Source organism: Ovis aries, chromosome 16 (genome assembly GCF_016772045.2).
Source record: "Ovis aries strain OAR_USU_Benz2616 breed Rambouillet chromosome 16, ARS-UI_Ramb_v3.0, whole genome shotgun sequence".
In the NCBI taxonomy this organism is placed as follows: Eukaryota; Metazoa; Chordata; class Mammalia; order Artiodactyla; family Bovidae; genus Ovis; species Ovis aries.
In genome coordinates this window covers 4,940,151-4,967,519 of record NC_056069.1, presented here as the reverse complement: position 1 = coordinate 4,967,519, position 27,369 = coordinate 4,940,151, and the positions used below count along the sequence as shown (strand labels likewise).

The window sequence follows — 27,369 nt, the reverse complement described above, 5'->3', positions numbered from 1 at the left end:
CAACACAAAGTAACTTCACTGAAAACGCCACTAAAAACAAGTTGACCTTTCAAAAAAGACATTAACAAAGAACACTTACCAGCACTGTGATTTTAATATTAAGAATGTGGCTGTTTTTAGTACCAACTATACTGAAATTCAACATCCGTCCCTTTGTTTCTATAATAGGACTGGTCAATAACCAATTGGCACCGTTAAAAAAGAAAAAAACAAACATCAACGAAATTAACATAGGCCCATTTTTCCTGTGATCTAAAAATGTATTTTACTTCATGTTAAAATAAAGCTCCCATTCACTTAACGCTTTATATGAGAAAATATAATATATCAACAATCCCATCTATTGGCTGGATGGCATCATGGACTCGATGGACGTGAGTCTGAGTGAACTCCGAGATGGTGATGGACAGGGAGGCCTGGCGTGCTGCGATTCATGGGGTCACAGAGTCGGACACAACTGAGCGACTGAACTGAACTGAAGTGAATCTACATTTTATATCCCTCATAAATCTACTAGAAGAACAATGAATACATAATCTAGAATTTAACATATCCTTTACATTAAATGGGCTTCCCTGGTAGCTCAGATGGTAAAGCGTCTGCCTACAATGTGGGAGACTTGGGTCCGATCCCTGGGTCGGGAAGATCCCCTGGAGAAGGAAATGGCAACCCACTCTAGTATTCATGCCTGGAAAATCCCATAGACCAAAGAGCCTGGTGGGCTACAGTCCATGGAGTCACTAAGAGTCAAACACGACTGAGCGACTTCACTTCCACATTAAATAGGGGTTTCCCATGTGGCTCAGTGGTAAAGAATCCACCTGCCACAGGAGAGACAGGTTCAATCCCTGGGTGGGGAAGATCCCCTGAAGTAGGAAATTGCAGCCACTCCAGTAGTCTTGTCTGGAAAATCCCATGGGTGGGGGAGCCTGGAGGGCTACAGTCCATGGGGCCGCAGAGCTGGACACAGCAGAGCACGCATGCACACACACTACATTCAATAAAATAACATTCATAAAGGCATATGCAAATTATTCTTTGAGTTATAAGTGAAAGCTGTCCTTGAAGTAAGAATTATTCAAGTTTTGAATATGCATATGTTGAGAGGGGAAACAGGAATAAGTACTACTTTCCAGAGTGCTTTCAAGGGTTAAACTAAATGACTTCAAATCACCTGGCAAAGGGTCTTGAATGCGGTAGAACCTGACAGGTTAGTTCCCTCTTCCCTCCTCTGTGAAGGTGTTAATCAAGAACTAAACAGCTATACCTACTTCAAAATCTCTTTCTGGATAAGTGGTCCTCAAAGTGTGATCCCAGAACCAGTAGCATCAGTATCAACCTGAAAATTTGTTGGAAGTGCAATTCTTGGGCTCTAGCCCAGATCCACTAAGGCAGAAACTGTGAAAGTAGAGCCCAGGAAAGTGTTTTAACAAGCCCTCAGGATGATTCTGCTCCTCCCTAAAATGTGAGAACCTCTGTTTTAAACTGAATTCCTTACTCTCATTCAGTATAGATGCAGTGTTATTTCTTAGATTGATGCAGAGTGCCAATTTAAGCTATGCTGCCCTCTGTAGTTAATACATTCTCTGGCCTAGAGCTTTACAGTGGTAAATATCAACTGCAGAGACCTCTTGCTGAACAAATAAGTGAGAGTCAACAAGGACTCAATAACTGTTCTATTCAGTTAGATTAGTACTTAAATTGAATATCATCTGCATTTCCGAGATCTTTGTTGGGTTCTTCTCCCTTGCTGGCTGTCATTCTCAGGGCACTGTTCTAGCCTAGGAAATACCTTCAAGTGCTCAACCTGGGCCTAGAAACAGCATGAACTATGCATCTCAATCCAGTGCTACAGTTTAAATGGACAGATGCCTGCTCGTGCCAAAGGCTAGTTCTGGCCCGAATGCCCTTTATGTGGCTTCATGCCTTGAACCTACTGCTGATATGCAGTCTCAGTCCTAACTCTTCCCCTGACTCCTGTGTGAAACAAGGTCAGCTGTCTTTTCCAGATCTATTACTTAGATCCCCCTCCCCAAAAAACACAAAGCATTCAAGTGATGCATTCAACAAAGTGTACTAGTTAGTGTGTGTGTGTGTTAGCTGCTCAGACGTGTCCAACTCTTTTGTGACCCCATGAACCGTAGTCCACCAGTCTCCTCTGTCCATGGAATTCCCCAGGCAAGAATACCGGAGTGGGTTGCCATCCCCTTCTCCGGGGAATCTTCCTGATCCAGGGATCAAACCTAGGTCTCCTGCATTGTAGGCAAATTCTTTACCATCTAATCCTGGTCTATAAGCTGGATCTGGGAGAAAAGTTTAATACTCTTTTAAAACCTGAAAGTTACCATTTCTAGCAAAAGGGTTAAAGGCGCAAGAAGATGTTCAGTTCTCATCAAGATATATTTACTGGCATCTACTATAAACACTATGTACCAACAGTGTGGTTTGGCATTTACTACAGACACCATGTACCAAGAGTGTGATTTATCAGGGAAACATTGGACAAAAAAGGCTAAGTTCCAGTCACAGCTCTCACTTGAAAACTCTACAACATTGGATAGGTCAATCTTTCTAAACTTCATTTTCTTCATCTCTAGAAAGTAAGTAATATTATTCCTGGCTACCACATTTTCTAAGCCATAAAAATTCCTTTTTTTTTTCAACCATCTGAGCCACCATTTGTTGGGCTCTTTTACCATCTGAGCCACCAGGGAAGCTATAAAACTTCCATATGAATACAAATATTCGTTTAAAATGTTGTTTTAAACACATGGCAGCAGAAGAAACTTGTCAATGCATTAGCAAAAAGAGCACTTGTTTGAGAGACAAGAGGCTTGGATTCCAGTTTTGCTTCCATAATTAAATAGGAGCGTGACCAAGGTGTCAGAGTAGAAGGAACCTAAATGCACCATCTCTCATAAGCACACCCAAACCACAACAATCTGCAGAACAAACACTGCTGAAAAAGACTGAAACCCACCAGAAAAGATCCTCAACAGCTACAGACATAAAGACAGAAAACCACAATGAGATCAGTACAAGGAGCAGACTTGCAGTATAATCAAATTCCATATCCCTGAGATTGGCCAACCACAAACTGGAGAATGATTACATTACAGAGACTCCCCCACAGGAGCCAGAGATCTAAGCCCCGCATCAGGGACCCCAGCCTTGGGATCTGGCACCAGGTAGAGGAGCGTCTAGAGCATTTAGCTTTGAAGGCCAGCAGAGCTTAATTGTAGAAGCTTCCTAGGGAAATAGAGATTTCACTCTTAAAGGATGTATTGCTGTTATTGTTGTTCAGTCACTCAGCCGTATCCAACTCTTTGCCACCCCATGGACTGCAGCACGCCATGCTTCCCTGTCCATCACCAACTCGCAGAGCTTGCTCAAACCCATCTCCATTGAGTCAGTGATGCCATCCAACCATCTCATCCTCTGTCATCCCCGTCTCCTCCTGCCTTCCATCTTCCCCAGCATCAGGGTCTTTTCCAATGAGTCAGTTCTTCGCGTCAGGTGGCCAAAATATTGGAGCTTCAGCATCAGTCCTTCCAATGAGTATTTAGGATTGACTTAATTTAGGATTGACTGGTTTGATCTCCTTGCAGTCCAAGGGACTTCTCAAGAGTCTACTCCAACACCACAGTTCAAAACCATAAATTCTTTAGTGCTCAGCTTTCTTTTTGGTCCAACTCTCACATCCATATGTGACTACTGGAAAAACCATAGCTTTGACTAGATGGACCTTTGTCGGCAAAGTAATGTGCTCTGCTTTTAATATGCTGTATAGGTTTTTTATAGCTTTTCTTCCAAAGAGCAAGTTTCTTTTAATTTCATGGCTGCAGTCACCATCTGCAGTGATTTTAGAACCCAAGAAAATAAAATCTGTCCATTGTTCCGCCATCTACTATTTGCCATGAAGTGATGGGACCAGATACCATGATCCTAGTTTTTGTAATGTTGAGTTTTAAACCAGCTTTTTCACTCTCCTCTTTCACCTTCATCAAGAGGCTCTTTAGTTCCTCTTCACTTTCTGCCATAAGGGTGTTATCTGCATATCTGAGGTGGTTGATATTTCTCCTGGCAATCTAGTAGTAGAAAACTACTAGAGCTCATCCATGAACTTGGTAAAGTTGCTGAATACAAAATTAATATACAGAAATCTGTTCCATTTCTGAATACTAACAAAGAAATATCAGAAAGAGAAATTAAGGAAACAATCCCATTTACAATCATGTCAAAAAGAATTAAATACCTAGGAATAAGCCTACCTAAGGAGACAAAACACCGGGACTCCAAAAACTATAAAATGTTAATGAAAGAAATTGAAGATGACACAGATGAAAAAGATATACCATGTTCTTGAACTAAAAAAATCAATATTATTTAAATGACCATACTACCAAAGGCAATCTACAGATTTCAAAGAAATCCCTATCAAATTCACAGAACTGGAACAAAAAATTTTTTTTAAATCTGTATGGAAACACAAAAGACCCTACTCAGGTAGGGTCTTGAGAAAGAAGAATGGAGCTGGAGGAATCATACTCTTCAGACTACTTTAAAGTCACAGTAATCAGAACAGGATGGCACTGACATAAAAACAAGACACACAGATCAATGGAACAGGACAGAAGGCCCAGAAATAAACCCACACACTTACGGTCTATGACAAAAGAAGCAAGCACATACAATGAAGACAAGACAGTCTCTAAGTGGTGCTGTGAAAACTTCATGTTAAAGAATGAAGTTAGAACATTCTCTAACACCATACAAAATAAAATAATCCACTCAAAATGGATTAAAGACCTAAATGTTAAGGCCAGATGTTGTAAACTCCCTAGAGGAAAACATAGGCAGAACACTCTGAAATAATTCACAGTGATTTTGGGGGGGATTCATCTCCTAGAGTAATGGAAATAAAAACAAAAATAGAATCTGCCTGTCGATGGAGGAGCTGTAGAAGAGCCTCTGGTTCAGTACTTGGATTGGGAAGATCCCCTGGAAAAGGAAATGGCAACCCACTCCAGTATTCCTGTCTGGGAAATCCCATGGACAGAGGAGCCTGGCAGGCTACAGTCCATGGGGTCACAAAGACTCGAACACAACTGAATGACTTAGCGCACACACACAACTAAATTTAAAAGCTTTTGCACAGCAAAGGAAACCATAAACAAAAAAGACAACTGAGGACCTGGGAGAAAACATTTGGGAACAATACTATCAACAAAGGATTACTCTCCAAAACATACAAAGAGCTCAGACAGCTTAATATCAAAAAACAAACAACCCAATCAAAAAATAGGCAGAAGATCTAAATGGACACTTCTCCAAAGGAAACATACACATGAAAGATGCTAATTGTTAAAGAAATGCATATCAAAACTACAATTAAGTATCACTTCATGCCAGTCAGAATGATCATCATTAAAAAAAATCTACAAACAATAAATGCCAAAGAGGTTATGGAGAAAAAGGAACTCTCATATATTGCTGGTGGGAATGTAAACTGGTGTAAACATTATGGTGAAGAGCATGGAGATTCCTTAAAAAACTGAAAACAGAGCAATCATATGATCCTATAATCCCATTCGCGGGCACATATCTGGAGAAAACTCTAATTTGAAATATACATGCACCACAACATTCACCGCATCACTGTTTACAGAAGTCAAGACATGACGGCAACCTGAATGTCCACGGACAAAAGGAATGGATAAAGATGTCGTGTACAATGGACTATTACTCAGCCATAGAAAATAGTGAAACGATGGCATCTGCAGCAACATCAATAGACTTAGAGACTATCACACTGAGTGAAGTATCCCAGATAGAGAAAGAAAAACTGTGTAATATAGCTTATTTCTGGACTCTAAAGAAATTATACAAATGAGCTTATTTACGAAACAGAAATGAACTCACAGACATAGAAAGCAGACTTTTGGTCACCAAAGGGAGGTGGGGGAGATGAATTAGGAGTCTGGGATTAACATACACACTATTATATATAAAGTATATAACCAACAAGGACCTACTAAAGAGCATGGGGAACCATGCTCAGTATTCATAATAACCTATAAGGGAAACGAACCTGAAAAAGAATATATATATATATATATATGTGCGTGTATATACATATACATATGTGTGTGTATATACATACGTATGTGTGTTTAACTGAATCTCTGCTGCACTCTTGAAACTAATAGAGTACTAAACATTAACTATATTTGAATTAAAAAAAAAACTAAATAGCCTTATGAATTAGAATAAGTTGCTATTTCTTACCTCCCAGACTAAGGAATTACAATTATTCTCTCTTAACTATGTAATAGAGATGTTATAAGAATTTAATTATATATTAAATTAAGATGTAGTAATGAAATAGATCTGAAAGGTGATTATTATCAACAGGTATATTTTGCCAATGCATTATTTTCTCCCATAGCTAGTCCAGCTCCGAAACTCAACATCTGTGACAGCTGTTAGCAACAAGGCTGTATATTTTAAAGACACCAATTCCCAAAGACAGGGTATCCATTATGCAGAGAATGGAGCTCGTTCTCCTGGGAAAAAAGTCTTTAGTTGCTCCTCCTAGTCTCTTGCTGCTACTACTGCTAAGTCGCTTCAGTCGTGTCCGACTCTGTGCGACCCCAGAGACGGCAGCCCACCAGACTCCTCTGTCCCTGGGATTCTCCAGGCAAGAACACTGGAGTGGGTTGCTATTTCCTTCTCCAATACATGAAAGTGAAAAGTGAAAGTGAAGTTGCTCAGTCATGTCCGACTCTTCGCGATCCCATGGACTGCAGCCCACCAGGCTCCTTCGCCCATGGGATTTTCCAGGCAAGAGATGAGACGTGGGTCAATTCTACCTCAAGCAGCAGGACCTTTATAGTGACAATAAACTCACCCAATCTCTAAAACTGATGACTCAAGCTCACAGTACCAACTATCCTCATCCCCAACATTTCGCACCCATTTCACAGAAATGCTTGGTACTGTTCCAAATATCTATTGTGAAACAACCAAGAGACAAACTCCCCAACCAAAGCTGCAAGAGAAAAAAAGAATAAGGGCTTCTACAGCAGTTACCATTAAACAGAATCTTCCATAATGACACACTGCTCCAAAACTACCTCCTATACCAAGGAGTCATATACAAAAGGCACATTAGATAGCCAAGTAACACTGAGGAGGAGGGTGTAGTAACATGCTTCTGGGGGAAGCCTTCACACTTCTGTGGGCTCAAGAATATCCATATTCTACTCAAAGTTTTTGATATTAAAGCATGTAAAAAGTTAATGATCATTTCCAAATGTCTGACCTAAGGAATATTTGTTCCTAAGAATTTTAAACGGTTACCCAACAGAAGTGTTGTGAGGTTAGGAAAATATCATGTTAAAGCTGTTACACTGCCTTTAATGCAGAATCTCTCGGAAGCTTTAAGATACTAACTTCTAATGAGCATTATATATCACCGACAGATGAAAAGAGCAGATCTCATTTCTCAAACTTATTTGATCATAAAATCCTCCACCCTGCCCTCAAGCTGACCTCAAGGACTGGTGGTTACGCCAGAAAGAAACAAAAATCCAACAATGACAGCTAAGAGAAAGGCTAAATTAATTCCCCTAGTTATTACTTCCTCATTCACAGCTCTAGCTCGTTAGTCCCCAGTACAGTTTCATGAGTCTTTCAAGAGAGAGGACTGTAGTTCATCAGAAATAATATTCACCAGTAGATTTTCTGTACTTGGGCTCATTCAAGACTATTCAACAAGAGCTCCTAGGTGCAGGAAGATACTTCAGTAACAGAGAACTACTTTTCTAAAGCATCATCCTAAAAGATGATGCTGTGAAAGTACTGCACTCAGTATGCCAGCAAATTTGGAAAACTCAGCAGTAGCCACAGGACTGGAAAAGGTCAGCTTTCATTCCAGTCCCAAAGGAAACAATGCCGAAGAATGTTCAATTACCACGCCATTGCACTCATCTCACATGCTAGCAAGGTAATGCTCAAAATTCTCCAAACGAGGCTTCCAACAGTACGTGAATGGAGAACTTTCAGATTTTAAGGCTGGATTTAGAAAACGCAGAGGAACCAGAGATCAAATTGCCAACATCCGCTGGATCACTGAAAAAGCAAGAAAGTTACAGAAAAACATCTACTTCTGTTTTATTGATTACACCAAAGCCTTTGACTGTGTGGATCACAACAAACTGTGGGAAATTCTGAAAGAGATGGGACTACCAGACCACCTGACCTGCCCTCTGAGAAATCTGCATGCAGGTCAAGAAGCAACAGTTAGAACCTGACATGGAACAACAAACTGGTTCCAGATTGGGAAAGAAGTACATCAAGGCTATATTGTCACTCTGCTTATTTAACTTCTATGCAGAGTACATCATGCGAAATACCGGGCTGGATGAAGTACAAGCTAGAATCAAGACTGCCAGGAGAAATATCAATAACCTCAGATATGCAGATGACATCACCCTTATGGCAGAAAGCAGAGAGGAAGTGAAGATCCTCTTGCTGAAAGTGAAAGAGGAGAGTGAAAAAACTGGCTTAAAACTCAACAATTAAAACACTAAGATCATGGCATCTGGTCCCACCACTTCATGGCAAATAGATGGGAAACAATGGAAACAGTGACAGACTTTATTTTCTTGGGCTCCAAAATCACTGCAGATGGTGGCTGCAGCAATGAAATTAAAAGACACTTGCTCCTTGGAAGAAAAGCTATGACCAACATAGACAGCATATTAAAAAGCAGAGACATTACTTTGCCAAAAAAGGTCCATCTAGTCAAAGCTATGGTTTTTTCCAGTAATCATGTATGGATGTGAGTTGAACCAGAGAAAGCTGAGTGCCAAAGAATTGATGCTTTTGAACTGTGGTGTTGGAGAAGACTCTTGAGAGTCCCTTGGACTGCAAGGAGATCCAACCAGTCAATCCTAAAAGAAAAGAGTCCTGAAAATTCATTGGAAGAACTGATGCTGAAGCTGAAGCTCCAATATTTTGGCCACTTGATGCAAAGAACTGACTCATTGGAAAAGACTCTGATCCTGGGAAAGATCGAAGGCAGGAGAAGGGGACGACACAGGATGAGATGGTTGGATGACATCATGGACTCAATGGACATAAGTTTGAGCAAGCTCTGGGAGTTGGTGATGGACAGGGAAGCCTGGCGTGCTGCAGTCCATGGGTTGCAAAGAATCAGACACGACTGGGCAACTGAGCTGACTTCTCTAAAGCAATGAGATGGGCTGAATGATTTATTTATAAGCAGCAACAGTACCACCTGAAGACAGTCACAGCTTCAATCTCTTTCATGGCCCTCCCCACCAGATCCTACCCTAAGCTTTCCTGGTTTTCTATTTGAATATACGTTGAGGTTTACTATGTTCATTAGGCAAAGTGAAAGGTCAAGCAGGATGACAGGAAAGGTCAGAAGACTTCGTGTAAAGGTTCATTCTCAAGACTGCTCACAACACTAATCCAAACTTTAAAAGCCGAACCCCAAGAGCTGACTAGTGTGACCCAGGCAGCTCACACATATCCAAGAGCTCCTAAATTGTGCCCCTTCCCAATCTGAGGGTACCAGCTAATTCCTAAGAGACCATATATTAAAAAAAAGTTGACTCAGAGAAAAATATTGTTTAGTCACTAAGTCGCATCCAGCTCTTTACAACCCCATGGACAGTAGCCCACCAGGCTCCTCTGTTCACGGGATTTCCCAGGCAAGAATAATGGGAGAGGGTTGCCATTTCCTTCTCTAGGCAAGAGAAATAAAAATTGCTTTCTAAATGAAAATCCCTATCAATAGGCCGATACTGTATATGATGGTTAGAGTCCCTAGAGGTCCCCTTCTATGTGGCACCAACTTAGGCCACGGCTCTTTTTTATTATCTTGAAGAAACCAGTTCCTCACAATGGTAAGCAGCACGCCTGAATCATCAGAGTAGATGTTAAAAAATTTTGACACACCCATCCAGGATGGTTAACAGTCAAATAATGGAAAGTAACAAGTGTTGGTAAGGATATGGAAAAATCAGAAACGCTGTGCGCTGCTGATAGGAATGTAAAACAGTACAGCTGAGAAACAGTTTAGTAATTCCTCAAAAAGTTAAACACAGAATTACTATCTGATCTGGAAATTCCACGTCTGGATACATACCCAAAGAAATCGAAAGCAGGAACTCAAACAGATGCATGTACACCCATATTCACAGCAGCATTATTCACAAGAGCCAAAAGGAAGAAACAATCCCAGTGGTCATTAACAGATGCACACAGTGGAGCATTATTCAGCCGTAACAGGAATGCCGTTCTGATACATGCTGCAGCATGGATGAGCCTTGCAAACAGCATGTTACGTGAAACAAATCAGACACACAAGACAAATATCATGCGAGTGCACTTAAATGAAGTACCAGGATAGGCAAATTCATGGGGACAGAAAGGAAAGAGGCTACCTGAGGCTGGGAGAGTGATTATTTACTGGGTAAAGAATTTCTGTTTGGGGTGATGAAAATACTCTAGATATTTCAGAACAGTGGTGATGGTTACACAAAACTGTCAATGCATTTAATGCCACTGAATTGTACACAATATGGTTTAAATGGTAAAATTAATGTTTAGTTTACCACAAGCCAAAATTTTATGATTCTCATTATTCTGACTTGCCACACACAGCTTACAGGATCTTTGTTCCCTGACCAGGGATTGAACCTGTGCTTCCTGCAGTGGAAGCACAGAGTCCTAATGACTGCCAGGGAATTCCCCACTAGGAAAATTTTTTAAACAATGTTTGTGGTAAGAAAGGCCATCACATTTATACTGTTATATAATTTATATATCATGGTTTATTTTGATCGTTCCTAAATGCTGCTAGTTTGTGTTCATCATTGCTTTCATGTGGCCGAGTTCTTGGGTTCTCTCTCTGTAGGTGGTAATCATCCTGACTGCTAATTTAAATAAACCATTTCCCCTGCGATTTAATCCCCAAGATGAAAGAAAGGGGAGAGGGAGGAAGGAAAGACCGCCACACATTCCATCCAAACTGCTACACTTCAAATGCCCCACTCAACAATTCTTTTCCTTTAGAAAACTACTTAGCAAGAGTTGAACAAAACAGACCTGCAGAGGCTTACTAAGTCAAGCTGTTTTACCAGTCACCAAACCACTGAGGATGCAGAGGCTGACTAGAAAACGTGGGAGCTGTGTTCTCCCTTCATCACATTGTGTAAATCCTATGAACCTGTCACTCCCTTCTACCCTTCAACAGCAGCTCTCTAGAGTCCAACATTTGGGAAACAAGCAAGCAAATTTCAAACTAGATGGTTATCCTAATTAGATGTTAATCCAGTCGGGATGGGATCCTCCAGTCATAACACCTTGTGAACTCCTCACCCCTGGGCAGCCCAAGAGTCTCCTTTTATCCTCACACTCAGAATTCTAAAAATAAGGAGGTAAATCGGGTTGGTCACAACACTTTAATTAAGTAAAACAGTTAAAACCATGTTTTCCTGAAAATCCTGAGGAGCTAAGAAAATATACTAAATCTCAAAAGTGATCTCTCCTTGGAATGCTGTCTTAGAGAAAGACACAAGCCTTCTCAGAGAATTCTGTTCCTTTCCAAAATCTTCGTTGTTGTTCAGTTGCTATGTCATGTCTGACTCTTTGCAACCCCATGAACTGCAGCACACCAGGTTTTCCGGGCCTTCCCTATCTCCCAGAGTTTGCTCAGACTCATGGCCACTCAGTCAGTGATGCCATCCAATCATCTCATCCTGTCACTCCCCAAACTCTGGCTCAACAATAACCAGAGACAGCGCACAAGAGCTTATTTAAGCCACTTTCGGAACCAATAAGAAAGACTATTAAGGCAGGTTTCTTTCAGTGTGAGTCGAATGAGAAGAGTTTTTATTTCTGAAAACCATCAACTATAAAATACTAAGGTATTTCTGCAGTCTTCATACCTGTCAATTAAGTTGTTTGGACCATAAGAATAAAAGCGTGGGATGGTTTTAGACAGAACCAAAGAATGTGTTTCTAACCACAGCCGCCCTTGATAGCCCGTGACAAACGCTCAGTTTCTGCTTGGTGCTACTGCTCGCAGACTAGGAAGCGCACTATGCCGTGTCACTGGACACAGCTTGGTGGAGTCATCAGCGTGAGCGCTGGGCAGCACCCTCACGCTCTGCCCAACCGCCGGACTCTGCTTTGAAAGGTTCACCCAGGATCAGAGTTGCCCAAGGCCACTCAGTAAATGGATGCCTCTGTGCAAATCTATCGGACTGTCTCTATCGTCAGCGCCTCAAAGGTCATCTCCAGAGGACTCCCAAATCTGTGTCTCCAACCTAAACACACCAGTGAACCATCTCTACTATCTGAGACCCAGGTTATTTTCCTGGATCACTTACAGCCCATGACCTCAGACACAACATGCCACCTCCCCACTCAAACGTTTATTCTGTCAGTAGTACCACCATTATCAGACATTCAGGCATGTAACACTGATCTCAGCCTTGACTCTCTTCCTCCTCCTCCCCACTTGCTGTGTTTTAAATGACGTCAGCCTCTTTATTAAAAATACACCGACAATTTAACCTTGAACAGAGGATGCATGTACCTGTCTGACTTTGCCTTTCCCACTTTCTCAACCCCAGCTTGGAACCTTATCATTTTCTATTTACTGTCCTAATAATTGCCCTACAGATCTCTTTGCTTCCAACCTTTCCCTCTCTCCACTTCTTATGCTCCATTATCAAATTATTCTCCCTAAACTACCACATCATATTAGCAACGTGCTCCTAAGTTTTCAGCAACTAACATTATCTCCTGGATAATGTTCAAAATACTCAGACACAAAGAAACTATCTTTCAATACCCCAACTTCCACCCATCTCTAATAAATATAACATTAGTATCAGCTTAATCTTACAATCTCCCCCAAGTCCTCACTTACAATCCCGCTTCACTAAGGATCTCCAGCAGTGAGACTCTGGCTTTTCATGCCTTTGCTTATGTTTTTCCTCTTTCTCCTCCCAAACGCTTGCCTTTTCTATCAGAGATTGTAAAATCTTTAAGAATGACTATTATATCTCATGTCTATTACTACAGTGTCAAGAGTAATGCTTTGCTTAGCACGAGCATCCAGACAAGAGTTCCATGAATAGGAAATCTCCTAAGACCATAGGTCATTCCAGATAGGAGTCAGAGGTGTGTCATTCTTCACACAGAAAGAGAACATTACAAAGAAGTCATTCAATATATATTTATTAAGCATCTTTCATGCGCTCCGAAGTATCTTGTACAAGCTTCTACAAGCTTGTTAATCTGAGTCTTGACCCACTCCTCAATTTTTTTTTTTAAATTTCCAGGAAAAGTACTGTTCAAATTTCAGGCAATTTTAAAGATATTAAGTAATTATTGTCTAGGGAGGAGAGGATAGAGGAAAGAATAGGATTAAAACTTATTTAAACCAACTGAATCCAGGCACTAGACTAATACATGTTACACTGTTCTCTCTCCTTTGCTTTCTCTCTCACACACACACATTTTTAACTAAGACAAATATTTTATTCAGGTTCAACACTGGAGTTTTAAAGAATCATTTCACTTTCTGAGCTGTTCTGCAAAAATCTACAAAACATAAAACGGAACGATACAATTAAAGGTAGCAGCACAGAAACAGCAGAGCCTGTGAGAGCACACTGGAGCCATGCAGCAGCGCATCAGGGAATCATCCGCTTGGGGCTGACCCTAATAGCGCCGGTGCTCTTGTAATCAGAGATCTGGGCCCTTCCTCAAAACTTATTGTCTCCTCACTCCTTTCTCAGAGCTGATGCTTTCCCAAAGTAGCATGAATGTATATACACTAGAGGCAGGTTTTAAACTCCCTTCCAATTCCTTCCTAGTGTGAAATGGGCTATTATATGCCACTGGCTCAGGACTGAAAGGGTACAGAGGTTATGGCCCAAGGGCTACAGAGGCTGTGCACACAGTTTCGCAGTCTGTCTTTCTACACTGAGACATGGTGGCTGCCTCTTTGGCCCCACTACTCCTGAAAGGGCTTCCCTGGCAGCTCAGCAGTGAAGAATCCACTGGCCAAGCAAGAGATGTGGGTTCAATCCCTGGGAAGATTCCCTGGAGAAGGAAATGGCAACCCATTCCAATATTCCTGCCTGGGAAATCCCTTGGACACAGGAGCCTGGCAAGCTACAGTTCACCGAACTGCAAAAGAGTCCAACATGACTGAGTGACTAAATAATCACAACAAAATGAGAAGCAAACCCTAGATTCAAGATACAAAGTTCTGCTTTAAAACTGAGTATTTGGGATTTTGTTCCACATTCTCACCTGTCTTATCTGTAAATACAAGAATTCCCCAGGGATACTGTGATTCATGATAATATGTAAAGAATCTAGCCCTGGCACAAAACAGACACTCAATAAATGATGGCTATTTTTTGTTTTCTGATTCCTTTCTTGGTATAAGATGTTCCTTGGATATGGCTGCTACTAAATATACAAACCTAAATTCAACATGGAATCCTAACTTGAATGCCAAACTTAATTATCACAAACCCAACTGCCTGAAACTAGGGTGAATACAGGATATGCAGGCAACACAGGTCATTTAACACCCTCACTCCCGATTCATGAGGGTGAAATGTTCATCATGCTGGTTTAATCAGCAAAACAATCTTTGGATTCACAAAGTAGTTCATAAAGTTGCAAACTAGTCATCTCTGTACACAATAAAGAACTGGAGAAAAAATTAACAAGGAAAAGGGCTTCTTCTGAGAGATTATTGCTTTTATTATTCAGAAAATCACATACAATTTACCTCTTTTCATAGTCATTTATACTGGCTTCACCAAAGAGTCTGAGTAACTCAAGGGAATAGATTTATACAAAACTTATCTTTGTACTTATAAGACCGTCCACAGTTTCTGAAGAACACACACACATGCACATACAGTTTAATCTACACTGCACTTGTCTCAACAAGGTTCAGAATAAATCAAAACAAAGGAGGTAGACTTCCCAACTGCTGAGAAAACATAGCTTTGAATAGAATCAGCAGCTAACAGCAGAGAAATACAAAGAGTAACCAGAACCCAGTCCCATTCTTCCATTAGACACTCATAATTCTTACATCCCCTCAAGGAGAGTAGAGAAAAAATTCATTTACAGTAACTTAATAGTTTTTAACTTGGGAGTTTGGGAAACCAACAAGTTACTGTGCTAAGGTCTAAAACAAGGTAACAAGAGCCTAGTAAGTTCACTCTACTAAGAGTATGCATAATTTAAAACAAGAGACAAAAACTGAAGTTGCTTTTTTCTTTGTTCATTTTTGTTTGGCTGTGTGGCTTGTAGGTTCTTAGTTCCCCAACCAGGGACTAAATCTGGATGTAGACAGTGAAAGTACTGAGATCTAACCACTGGACTACTGGGGAATTCTCAAAACACTGAAAATTCAAAGCAAAGTTCTCAAACTGAATCACAGCCATACATCAATGCCTACCTATGGATTTTGTTCAGCCGACACAGCAGTGTTTATAAAAAGTTAAAACTGTCAGAACTTAAATTGGAAATTTCATATAAAACTTCTGTATCCTGTTAGCAAATACCACTCTCTTGAGGAAAAACAGACCTGACAACACTGGGCACACACTCCCAGCAAGCCCACCTGGCCCGGAGCGGAGAGCCATCACCTGACGCTGGCCTGTGCTCTCCAGCGGCTCCAGTCGCCCTCCAGTCCTATTTCACAGGTGGGAAATCCTCGAGATTCTCAACACGACAGGCACGCAAGCTAAGCTGCCTCAGTCATGTCCAACTAAAAGGGACCCCATGGACTCTAGCCTGCCAGACTCTGCTGTTCACGGGGATTCTCCAGGCAAGAATACTGGAGTGGGTTGCCACGCCCTCCTCCAAGGATCTTCCTGGCCCACGGATCGAACCCACATCTCTGATGTTTCCTGCACTGGCAGGCGGCTTCTGTACCACGAGGTGCCACCTGGGAAGCCCCTTAAAATCACAGCTGGCAAAAAGCCTGTTTGTTGAGTATAGCTAACTCCAGGACTTTCTTAAGTTCTTAATCATTTCGCAACTCTGCCTCCAGGTGAAATGTAATGTGAAAACAGGTATTTAAAAGAACTATACAGGAATGTCAATAGCATCTTTATTCGCAATAACCTAAAATCTGAAAGCAGCCAAGATATCCATAGACTGGTAAATGGACAGACCACATATCATATGGTATATCCATATGATAACAAGTACTCAGCTGATACTTGAAACAACATGAATAAATCTCAAAAGCATTAAGTAAAAGCAGTCAGACTCATAAGACAACAGATTCTATGACTGTACTTATATGAAATTACAAAAACGAAAAAACCGTGGTGACAGCAAGTAAATAGTAATTGTGGCCGCAGTGAAGAGGGGCATGAAGGAACTTTCTGTGGTGAGGGAAATATTCCACATCATGACTGGAGAGGAGGTTAATAACTGCACACATTTGTCAAAACTAAAAATTGAGTGAATTTATAAAACCTGTACCTCAATAAAGCTAGTTCTACAAGAGGCATTCAAAAAATACTATAAAACTAGACAGAAGAGTACTACTATCTCTACCTGGGAAAGTTTGGGAAAATTTCAGGAAAAGGTGAGATTTGAATTGGGTCTCGTCACAGAACAAGTTTAGGGCACATAAGAAGTAAAAAACACAGAATCTAGTAATATTCTGCACTGTAGCCTATGAGAACAGGCATCTCTGAATATAAAGGAAAAATACTTCAAAAAAGGAAATTCACAGAAATGAATAATTAGTACCTGGATAAGTATCAAAGGCAAGTTGATCACACAAGATTTCCCAAGAGGGAATCAACTCAGACATTTACTGCTCTTTATATGCAAAATTAACAGTACTGCGAAAGAATTTTTGTTTTCTTTTCAAACAGAGCAAAAAGAAAAGGAAGAAAAGGAAAAGGAACCTAAAGAGAGTAAAGGAAGGGATGGAGGCAAGTAGACGAAGTAAAGGTAAGGAATACACTGCGTCAGAATAAAGGTAGCTGGTGTCCACAGATGAGAAAACAGAAAAAGGGAGGCATGTGAGGCCTTGATGAGGGGCTAAAAGGAAAACTAAAAACCAGGGAAAAAGAGACCAAAGTCAGAGCGCAAGAGAACAGAGGCCTGGCAGAGGAACGCAGACCAGAGGAACAGAGGGAAGGGAGAGCAGGAGAGTTCTTCCCCCCTGAATCCCACAAAGCAGCCCCTTCCTCTCCTGTTCCTGCCTCTGCCTCGGCCGGAGTCTGCGCATACCCAACCCCACTCCACACATCCTGTACAGCCTTCAACTTCCCTGACTTCCTTCACTAGTCTTCAAATCCCAGTTTAAATGCCATCTTGTCTGGGAAGCTTTTCCAACTTTTCCAGGCAAAATCCACGTTGTCCTAAACACCATAATGTTGAACTGTAATATCTGTGTCCTCTACTAGTCTTTGGGCAACTCCAGCAGAGGAGTCAGTAGCGAGGATGAAACCCTCACTAAAGAGCAGTTTGAAAAACTATAAAGTCCACCTAGTCTTCTACGATGCCCAGGTGACTCAGTGGTAAAAAATCCGCCTGCCAAGCAGGAGATGCAGGTATGATTCCTGGGTCGGGAAGATCCCCTGAAGAAGCAAATGGCAACCCACTCCAGGATTCTTGCCTGGAGAATTCCATGGACAGAGGAGCCTGGCGGGCTACAGTCCCCGGGGTCGCAAAGAGTAGGACACGACTTTGTGATTAAACTAGTAAGTCTTCCATAACAAGTCTTAAAGCAGGATGCTTGAAGCTTTTCTGTTTAAAGGGTACAGTGAGGGAATCCCCTGGTGTTCCAGGAGTTAGGATTTGGTGCTTTCACTGCCAAGGGCCCCAGTACAATTTGTGGTCAGGGAACTAAGATCCTACATGCCACACAGTACAGCCAAAGAAAGGAGTACAGTGTATCTTTCAAACAAGAGTACATCTACCTTACCAGCAGTGTCTCCCTATATGGTCAGAGGGCATTTTTAAGTTTTGTTTTCATTTCTCAATGAATGGCACATATAAAACAGAAGGAAAATTGCACCAGGAATAGCGTATAGCATTCAAAGTAGGAAATTTATCTACAGAATAAAAGGAGGAGCTTCAATTTGCCAAAACAAAACATTACTTGGAAGAAAGCGTTAAGTGTTCCACAAGGAATCTGAAGGAAACTGAAGGACAGAAAACAGCAAGCTCATGATGCTCTCACGAGAAACTTGTCAACGTCAACAATACCCAAAGGTAAGTAAGTGAAAACATGACTTTGTAACAAAACATGTAAATACGGTTTGGGTGTTGTCCAAAGGACAGAATGACAGGATGATCAGAGTTACTGGAAATTAGTGAGGAAATGAATAGTTCAGAAGGCTGCTGGGGGTGAAGACTTCCAACACAAATTTTGGAAGAAATGTCATGAACTGCTGAAAAGGTTTACAAGGCTTAGCAAGCAATGGAATGAGATGGTATTGCATTCACAAAGTACCACTGCGTGTGTGCTAAGTCACTTCAATTCTGACTCTTTGTGACTCTATGAACTATAGTCCACCAGGCTCCTTTGTCTATGGGACTCTCTAGGCAAGACTACTGGAGTGAACTTCATGCCGTCCTCGGGATCTTTCCAACCAGGGATCAAACCCTTGTCTCTTGTGTCTCCTGCATTGGCAGGCGGGTTCCTTACCACTGTGCCATCTGGGAAGCCCACTGCAGTCCCCTGCATCAAACTCTCTCCACATCTAACCCAAGTCATTGGGATAAAACAGACTTATTAGCAAGAATGATTTTACATATTTCTCCCTAAAGGGACCCTTGCTACATAGATGAGTAATTATCCCAAACATCTAAGAAGTAAGAAATTTTGCTCACATTTGTCAAACATCTAGAGACCAAGTGTGCCAAGAGCTAATGACAAATTCACAGGGCAAAGAACAAGGTTTTTAGTTGCTGTTTTCTTGGAAGGAGTACTTGAGTCTAACTAATGGAATGTACCTAACAACAGCAACAACGAAAAATCAAGGGATTTTTAAGAAATCATCGAACTAGCTTTTCTTACAAAAAAGGGTCAATTTTAACATGTAGACTTCTTGTTTGATGAGCAGATGGGGACTAATTACTCCCTTCCAACTAAGAAAAGCCCAAGGTCTCTACTAATAGCAGACTGACTTCACTGGCTTCTATCTAGAAGTTTTTAGCAATCTACTCATTTATTTAAACAGTTCAAAAACACTAAAAGGTGTTAAGCACTGGACATACAGAAGTAAGAGGAAGACTCTGACCTCAAGCTGCTCGCTGTTAAGTAGGTAGAGAAATACTGTACAATGCAGAAAGTCCTAATAAAAGAGAAGCGGAGAGGCACTCACTAAGAGAAAGAAAATTAAATACAGATTTGGTAGGCGGTTTCAAGCAAACCCAAAGTATTAGCATATTCAAAGTACAAGAGTTTGAGAATAACAATTTCCCAACAGCCCTCTGTGAAATAGAAAAAATCACTAATCCTTACCATTAACAAATTAATAAACTGAATCACTCATAGGCAAACATAAGTTAACCAGAACTAGAAACAAGATTGAAGGCCACAGGATGCTTTTTGGTTTTAAGAGGTCAATATATAATCTTTCCTAAATTCTCATGCTCACCCTCAAATCCAGTTCGAATCAACAGGACTGGTGAAATACTACACAAAAACAAAATGGAAAGCTATACATGAGAAAAGTACTTGCCTGTGTAACATTTTTAGTTATGGCATCTCCACTTCGGTGGGCACTTAGCACTCCTGATAATTTCCAAGGAAGGGGAGGGGCGGCAACCTACATTTTGGCGGTCTGGTTTGAAAAAGCACCCTATCCTATTTAGGTAATTCTACAAACAGCTCAGGCAAAAACAAACAATATGGCTCCCAAATTACATGTATGATATATATAAGATCTATGTGTGTTATCTATTCACTGGACCAACTTCTCTCCAAATAGTTAACACACTAAGGTTCTTAGATACATTTTAAAGTCAAATTTTTTCAATCAGAATGCATCTCTAAAATAAATAAGATGACATGTCAACATTTGCTTTAAACAGTTTTTCAGGAAGACATCTATTCGCAAATAAAAATGTAGAATTAAACGTAGACATGTGGTCTTACTCTAAAAATTCTTCAAGGCATGAGATACATACATTCTGCAAGTGCTCAAATATTACCCAAAGTTCATGTTTATATATGTTGCAATAACTTAACATCCAAGTACTTAAAACCCAGAGACTGATGTCTTGGAACATGGGTTGACAGACAAACTACAGCCTTCAAATACAGCCTGTTCTTATAAATAAAGTTTTATTGAATTATAGCCCTAAATATACTGTCTATGGCTGTTTTCATGCTACAATCTGCAGACCTGAGTAGGTGTGACAGACACTACATGGCTGACAAAGCGTAAATATTTACTACTCCATCCTATACAGAAAGTCAGCACAGGTTACTCTATCTTTGAATCATTAGAATCAATGATTTCACAAATTCATGTCCAGTCTAAGAGTTCATCTACCCTGAAAGCTGAACTACTGAATATAGTAAAAGAGGATTTGTCCCCAAAACATCCAAGTACAAACCCACACGGAAAGAAACCTCTGCTGAATCACTGAAAGTCATGTAGTTGTCAATCTACACTAAAAATTAAATTTTAAAAGCAAACGGTGAAAAAAATACGTAAAAGCAAACAGTGAATTTAGTTCACAATCTTTTAAAACTTTGCTACAGTAATAGAATCAACATGCAAACTCACTGTACTTTCACTGTCACTTGTACTTAGCTCACCACCACCAGGAGACATACTAATTATTTCTTTATTACTTATACTTGCATCCAAGAACCTACACACATTAAACTAGTAAACCAAGACATAGTTTTTGTAAAAGTTTGTTTCCCCCTGTCATGACAGAGAATGGGATGGTAAGTGGAGGTAATCTCTTCTTCTAGATATATTAGCCTCTTCTATGCTTATTAGTCTAAAAATTCCAAAGATGCTTTATTAATCACATAAAAAAGTTATATCCAAATAAGTCTTGTTGAATCTCTTTGCCATTCTTAGAATAAGACAAAAAAGGCGAGCAAATACTTTCACTTGTCATAAAAATTATACTTAAGAACTCGAAGTCTATCAAATAATCAGGATTTACATTTTTATATATCCTTAACAGAACCATGAGTCAATCATATCAAATACAGAAATCGATAAACCATTTATTTACCAATTATTTTTCTCCAGTTAACAAAATAGGAGATAATTGCAAATTCCTAAATAAATACAGTCAACTCTTGAATAGCCCCTCACGATACACCTAAGGCATGTTCCTGACCGTTTAAGTGTTTAACCAAAGATCCATCAACAGCCTGGTACCCTTGAGAATACCAAGAGTCACTGGTTGTAAGGTGATGTTAACATAGAACTAAATTAAGCATCTAATACGGCCGACGTGATGTCAAAATAATCATAAAACAAATAAAGTAAAATAAGTGATTTTCTAATTACTCATACCATTCCTTTCATCTTTGGTGTTTCTCCTAGCTGTTTTGGATTACAATGGGAAAAAAATATTTAAAAGTACAACCAAGTGACAATCAGTTTACCATAAATCACAAGATTTATACAGAAGTCTCATTTTTTTGCTTTTTTAAAAGAATTAAGTCAGATCTTGATCCTATTTCTCACCTGCAGGGTAATCGCAAGACAAGAGTCCTAAAGAACCTTCAAACCTAAATAATTTTCTCAAGACTCAGTTTTCTCATCAAAGTATATTTAAGGGCTATCAATTTATGTAAGCAGGAGGGGCAAATTAGTCAGGACCAGGGCAAGCACGAAGGGCCTGATCTTTAGAAGGTATCCTGATGAAAAAAATGGAGACCCCGCCCAGCCCTTAACTTTCTCGGCTTTTCTAGTCCTGGTCTCCTCCGTGCAAAATCCAAAAAAACAGAACTTCCTCCTCACTGCCTCCTTCTATCCGGGGCCTGGTGCACAAATTCAGACCGCTAGTTATCCAAGTACCTTCTTAAGGCAGTCTTAAGGCTCAAGCTCGCTCAGAAACAGCAAAAAGGTTTGCCTTCTTGGGTTAAAGGAGGGCAATTATAGGGTTTGGCGGCCGGTTTGTCAGGAAGCTTAAAGCCGAGAAAGAGGGAGAACCCAGAAACTGAGCTCCATCTACTCCCAGGAACCATCCCCAAGGGGCGGCTAGACTGCCCTCGGTACTTCCCTGCCTCCTCTGCTCGGGTGGGGAGAGCGGTGGGTCGGGGTCAGGCTCCCCTGAGCTACTTCATCGTCCCCTCGGACTCGCCTTCGGACACCCGAAACGCCCCCGGCCCGGTTCCCTTGCCCTTTGCCCTGTCTCCTCCCCTCTCAGTGACCCACCGCCACCGGTCCCCTCCCATCTAACATGGCCGCCCCACCTGGCCCACCCCCAACACAGCCTAACCAATGGGGGGGGGGGGGGTCCCATCACACCGCCTCCCCCAAGCCCATTGGCGCGTCAGCCTCCGTCTGCCTGCTCCATTGGATGGTAGCATCTGCCACTCTGTGCCGAGAGCTCCGCCTCCAAGCCGAGTCAAGATGCTTTGAGAAGACATATAAACAAATCCCGGGAGGGAGGCCCCTCTCGGCAGTCACTGGGGCGGGGACGAGAAGGGGGAGCGGCTACCCCCGAGACACCCCTGCCTGGACCCCCCCAACCGCAGCCCGCGCCTCCTCGTCTCCTGCTAGCCTGGTTCCAACCTTCGTGGCCCCGGCCCTTCCTCACACGCCCCTCTCTCTCCTCCCCCGCCAGCCTCGCCTCCCCTCCCTTCCCCGGCCCCTCCCACCCGCTCGCTTCTCTGACAGGCCGGTTGCCGGCTGCCACGGCCCCGGGCTCCGAGGCAGCAGTAAAGGGCCAGGCGGCCTGGCAGGGCGGACGCTCGGCACTGCCCACCCCCGGCCTAGCCTGCCGCCCGCCCGCAGGTCCCTCTACCGCTGCCCCGCGCTTTATATAACCGTCCCGGGCCGGGGGTGGGGGAGGGGAGCCGGAGTCCCCGTGACCGGCAGGCGGCAGCCTGCAGCCCGCGCGCCCCCAGACTCGGTCCTAGTCCCGGTCCCCGCCCCGTGCCGACCCGGCCCAGAGCCTCGGCGCTGGCGCCTCTTAGGCCAGCGGCCCTCCTCCGCCCCCCGCCCGGTTCGTCCCCTAGCCCAGGCGCCTGCGGGCTCCGGGCCGAGGGCAGCGGACCTCACCTGTGGGTGTGGGGGCGGCTCAGGCGCTGGGTCTGGTTCCACTGCAGGGGCCGCGGCCCCTCTCCATGCTGCCTCGGGTTTGTTTTGTTTATGTCCTTCCTGACGGGTTCCCGGAAATCGCGTGACTCGCCCCCCTCACGTGGGCCGCGGCGAGGAGGAGGAGAGAGGCGGGGGCCCGCCGGCCTCGGGCCAATCGCGAAGCGCCCCGCAGCTCGGCCAATCAGAAGCTCGGGCCGGCAGAGTACCCCTATCACATGACGCGGGAGGGGCGGGTTGCCGGGAAAAACCAGGAAGAGGGGGCGGAGCGGGGGCTAAGCCTGTCGCTGCAGCGTGGGCGTGGGCCGTCTCTGATAGTTACACTCGCGTTTGTCCGGGATGTTTGTTTCCAACCACTTTCACGTCTAGCATTATATCTAATATTACAACTACGCGGCGAGGCCTGAAGTGCCCATATGCCCATTTTACAGTTCAAGTTTACTGAAACTTGAGAGAAGCTACGAAAACGGCATTAATTTAGGAGGGGGGATTGATTGCATCCAGTGTTTTATGTATGTCCACAACAACCCCATCCGAACCACTTAATTCAGTGAGAAACTGACCTTGCCTGCAGCTGTTCGTCCATTCTTCCAGCTTATTGCGCACGTTTGCTCCCGACACTGGATTTCGTGCATCTTTAAAACGGCGTTATGTACACAATCGTACGTACAGAATGCTACTAGAAGCGCCTAGACAAACACGCCTATGTAACACTTTGATCTGAGTGTTTATATATGTGTGTGTATGTTCCCTAAGTCTGTTCATAACACTCAGTGGTAATATACCAATTTTTTAGACGGGGAAATTAAGGTTCAGAAAAGTTAAGTTACTTGCACAAGGTCAGGAAGCTTGTAAATGACCCAGCTGAGACTAGAACCCAGTCCTGGAGTGGGTTGCCAGTGTAGTTTAGCAGCTACTAAAATACTTTTGTCGGAGAAGGCAATGGCACCCCCACTCCAGTACTCTTGCCTGGAAAATCCCATGGGCGGAGGAGCCTGGTAGGCTGCAGTCCAGGGGTCGCGAAGAGTCGAACACGACTGAGGGACTTCACTTTCACTTTTCACTTTCATGCATTGGAGAAGGAAATGGCAACCTACTCCAGTGTTCTTGCCTGTAGAATCCCAGGGACGGGGGAGCCTGGTGGGCTGCCGTCTATGGGGTCGCACAGAGTCGGACACGACTGAAGCGACTTAGCAGCAGCAGCAAAATACTTTTGTACACAATATTAATAGGTAAGGATATGTAGGTACCAAAGAGGAAAGTAAAAGTAAATCTTCCCTCTGTATCCTTCAAAATGAAGTGAGGGAATGAATACTTTCCCTACTGCACAGGAAATGCGTGCATGCATGCTAAGTTGTTTCAGTTGTGTCTGACTCTGTGCAACCCTATGGGCTGTAGCCCAGCAGGCTCCTCTGTCCATGGGGATTCTCCAGGCAAGAATACTGGAGTGGGTTGCCATGCCGTCCTCCAGGGGATCTTCCCCACCCAGGGACTGAACTGGTGTCTCATGTCTCCTGCATTGGCAGGGGGATTCTTTACCACTAGCGCCACTGGTAGCAGGATTTTAATTATTTTCTCGAGGCCAACACTTTGTTGTTATTTAGTCACTAAGTCATGTCCAACTCTTTGCGACCCCATCGATTGTAGCCACCAGGCTCCTCTGTTTATGGCATTTCCCAGGTGAGAAGAGTGGAGTGGGTTGCCATTTCCTTCTCCAGGAGATCTTCCCAACCCAGGGATCAAACCCGAGTCTCTTGCACTGGCAGGTAGATGCTTTACTGAGTCCCTGGGGGAAGCCCCAGGGCTAAGATACCACCTGCTAATTTTCCATATCAACGAGTTTAAAAACGAAACCCCAATAGAAAAACTAGCTTGCGGAAGTATGAGCCAGGTTCCTCTCACTCATTCATGAGATTCATGCGCTAAATCTCCATGGAATACATTACAGATGATCCTCACTCGTAATATCATGTTTGGAAAACCTGCAGCAGATGGCTAGCTCTCCCACTGTCACTGCCCTTTGAATATAGGTATTTTCACCTCCTCTCCCGGGCAGCAGTTTCTTGGGCTCAAGGAGCACCCAGATTCTTTTCACAGCAGGAGGCTCTGCCCATTGAAAGCTCTTACCAGTGAATTACGTTGTATTCCCGCCTTTGCATCTTCTGTTGCCTTGGAAAGGACAGACTTTTGGCTAAGAGACCTTTCCATCAAGGTTTATTAATGACTGTCTCCTGCTCTGAAGTGAATGAAATCACTGACTCCTAATTGATTTGTTTCTCTGAGTTTTATCCTGCCAGATTGTGCCACAGTCAAAGTTGGCAGGGAGTTAGGACTCTGGAATAGCATTGCTTTGAGTTTCAGAAGGCTCTTCTTGTTCTAGTCACAAAGTGGTAACAAAAGGCCATCACCACTTCCGACATGCTTGACGTTGATACTGGCAGAATCATTTCATACTGGGATAGCTTGAATCAGAAAAATATGTTTTACCAAATATGAGACAATGAGGTAAAAAAGTAATACTTAAGACTCCACTGAATTCTTAAAAATAATTTTTATTTTGTGATTAGATAACATATATACACCATGCTAAATTCAAAAGGTACAAAAAGTATTTAGTGAATGTTAAATCTCTCTCCCACCCCTGTTCCCTGGCCCCTCAGGTCTTCTTCTCAGAACCAACCAGTTACCCACACTCTCCGTATCCTTCCAGAGACTCTGTGAATGCAGATTTTCATCCACTTTACACCCTGATGTATTTGAACCACTATTCTTGGTGCCAAGACCCCAACTGGAGCTTTACCACCAACTATGAGACCCAGAGTGAGGGGCTCGACCTCTCTAGATTCTAATTTCTTCACCAGGAGGAACTGGATTCTTTCTGTTCCTTCTCTGAGTCCTCCTAAGGAGTTAAAATATCTGCTATAGGTCCTAACTCTCCTTTTGATCTAAAGTTTGCACTCTAATTTTTCATTAGAGCACAGACTGAGCCTGGCCTCCTGATCATACACCCATCTTCTAAATGAGTGTTATCCTTTTGAATCTGTGTTTTCTTTCCAGACCCCTCCAGACCTGTGTGATATGTTAAGATTTCACAGCTTTGGAAGTGAGATTAATTAACTCAACACTGGAAGATCTCCAGGAAAAGCTGTGTCCTTCGGACACTTTTGAAAACCGATTTTCTTCCTGAGAAAGCTGGAGTGTTGCTGAGGGAGAATCTAAAAGAGATACTAATTGATGCTTGGGAATTGACACCCATTCCGCTTTCATCCCTCCTAAAAAATATTCTTTGGGGGAAGAGGAAAGATCAGTTCTTCCCATTGCCTCAGCCTCTCAATAGAATGCAGTGTTCTTTATGTGACAGTTCTGAGCTTTGGTTTCTTACTTCTCTCAGAAAGCGCCAAAGTTCAGCCCCAAATGCACTTCCATACGTTGACCATTTACTTGTTTCCCCTGATTCCTCGTCCTCCAAATCCCAAAACATGTCTGCCAAAGGATAGGAGCTTGTGGTCAGAAGGCACAAATTAATCTCCAAATCCTATTCAACCTCCACAGCTTCAGATCCCATATCTTTTATGAAGTCTGTTTCTATCATATCTCCCTTTTTTAAAAAATAAGAGGTGCTTTTTTTTTTTAATGTGAACCATTTTAAGTCTTTCCTGAATTTGTTAGAATACCATTTCTGGCATGTGGGATCATAGCTCTCTGATCAGGGAGAGCTGCACTGGAAGATGAAGGCCTACCCGCTGGACTGCCAGGGAAGTCCCTACCATATCTATTTTGGCCTTCATTAATCTCCTTCCTTCTACCACCCAACTGAGAATTTAATATACTCACTGCTTTGCATAATTTGTAATATGTCTGTTGATGTTTTCTATTAAATCAAGGGGCATAAACACTAATACATCCTTGAATTATGGAGAATGCTTAGACAGCAGATTCAAGCTTGCTTGGTGACGGATAAAGGAAGAGAAAGTAAAAACAAAAAAAAACACACAAAAAACCTGACATTTGT

The 27,369-nt window shown here is 42.4% G+C and overlaps 1 protein-coding gene across 4 annotated transcripts in view; it reads right to left on the bottom strand.

Annotated features, from left to right (window-relative positions):
- The window catches only part of CREBRF (CREB3 regulatory factor), a 62,552-nt gene extending 39,103 nt beyond the window's left edge, over positions 1-23,449 (bottom strand). For 2 of the 4 annotated variants that reach the window (XM_042233679.2, XM_004016872.4), the window contains exon 1: positions 23,322-23,449. The gene's annotated coding sequence lies outside the window, so the exon portion shown is untranslated. Of the gene's footprint in view, positions 1-79; positions 22,500-23,321 lie in introns of those variants that run through there. The other 2 variants (XM_012096729.5, XM_012096730.5) reach the window with 2 other exon arrangements.
- Between the last annotated feature and the right edge of the window lie 3,920 nt (positions 23,450-27,369).